Source organism: Photinus pyralis, unplaced genomic scaffold (assembly GCF_008802855.1).
Source record: "Photinus pyralis isolate 1611_PpyrPB1 unplaced genomic scaffold, Ppyr1.3 Ppyr1.4_LG1, whole genome shotgun sequence".
NCBI lineage: Eukaryota > Metazoa > Arthropoda > Insecta > Coleoptera > Lampyridae > Photinus > Photinus pyralis.
In genome coordinates this window covers 47,992,948-47,994,875 of record NW_022170249.1, presented here as the reverse complement: position 1 = coordinate 47,994,875, position 1,928 = coordinate 47,992,948, and the positions used below count along the sequence as shown (strand labels likewise).

The 1,928-nt window shown below is 34.8% G+C and overlaps 1 protein-coding gene across 1 annotated transcript in view; it reads right to left on the bottom strand.

Moving 5' to 3' along the window:
- Positions 1 to 1,928, bottom strand: part of LOC116162045 (KRAB-A domain-containing protein 2-like) — a 3,384-nt gene that overhangs the window by 598 nt on the left and 858 nt on the right. The window lies entirely within an intron of this gene.

Below are 1,928 nucleotides of genomic sequence, written 5' to 3'. Positions count from 1 at the left end.
ATGAGTTGCTCTTTACATCCTCTGGAATACTTGGTACACCCTTTTTGTTCTTCGTATAAAATGTTGTTATTAGTACAGTGTTGGTATATTTTGTTTGTAATGCATGATGTAAGGATTATTATTATTATTATTATTATTATTATTAAATATTCTAGTTACTGAATAATTTGGAGATGAAATGTTATTTAAACACTACTCGTTTTAAACGTCCCCACAAATAAAAATCGGCAATAGTCAAAGCTCGACTCCTTGGGGGACGGTGACCAAATTTACGATTTAACCAATTCACAACAATTTGTGAATAATACGTCGGACAACCATTCTGTTGGACCACTGAACTATACTTATATTGGAACGCGCACTTGCGATCTCTGCCACTGCACTAATTGGGAAACTAATCATTAATGTTTTCAAAACATATCAAATAGGCTGCTCTATGCATGCGCTAGAGTAGGACAGAGATTCCCCTTGTGGCCCTCTCTATCGGAGCGCGCGTTCCAGTATAATTAAATTCAGTGTGTTGGACATACATTGGCCCTATTATTCCATAACGATACATTGACTCTAACAGATATTGCCGATAATTTGTAATTTGAAACAAAGGATTAGTGTTACTCCAATATCGGACATGTTGCGAGGAAACACTTTCATTGGTAGAAAATGTAGCGTCGTCTGAGAACATATTGGCCCATATGAATAAAAGGGAGCATATGCTTATACTTGAAAAATTCAAAGTAAATACTCGGAAGTGCTCCTTCACACTGGGCGACTGAACAGCGCTGCTGAGCAGGGGGACGGGACGCAGTGCAGCGCTGCTGAGCAACGAGTATTTACTTTCAATTTCGCAAGTATAAGCATATGCTCCCTTTTATTCATATGATAACCCTTTTATTCATTTGGGCCAATGTTTCGTTAAATAACGATACGTTGCTATTTTGCTTCCTATCCATACACCAAATTTTATCTTTATTTCGCAATGATATAATCAGTTTTGTGATATTACTGCAATGATATGAAAGATAACGAAACATGTCATATTTACAATAAACACACCAATAGAGAGAACACTTTCTTTTACTTTTCGTAGCTTTGGATTGATTTTGTTTGATAATAAATTACAAATTGAAGCTGCCACGTAACCATCGATAATGATTCTTATTGGTACGGCATAGTCAATTATTTAAAAATTGTAAGAGTAAGGAAGATTTTTAATAAAATTGGAAGGATGCCTATAAGTATTAACTATTAATTAGAATACACGACCACGTAAGTACATACATAAGAATTACAACATACCCATCATTTTTCGTAATTTTTTTTTGTTTTTTGTTTATATTACTCTCATGTAGTGAATGCTCATGTATAACATTATGTATGGGAATAAAGTCAATTATTATTATTATTATAGAAGTCGATCGAGGAAGCCGAGACTGAAAATATTGAACGAGCGTGTTGGACAATCGTCCATCATGATTCGGAAATGTGAAAGCTGTGCAAAGTGCGCGAGCTCACAATCGGTCGTTATTCAATGTGTTAAATCGGAGCAATGTTTAGCGATATTCAACCATAATACCCAATTGAAAAACATTCAAAAAAATATGCCTTTCCGGATATGATCTCTCGAGTATTGAGGGCTGAGAAATTTATATGATCGACAATTTCAAATTATAATCAAATTGAAGTCGTAAATTATTTGTCTCATTTTTTCAGAAAAAAAAGATATGGAAAAAAGAGTGTGGGGTGGTGATGAACATACATATCGACTTCACGTAATTGAAGTTTATTCTTTTCACTTCTACACCAGTTGCTGATATACCAAGCTATTCGTATGTGTACTTTGCGGGTTATAGTAGGAGTCAACAATTAAAAAGTACAGCTAACTATGTTGTGCCTGAGAGGGCTAAAGCAGTATTTTAAAGTTCGTGAGT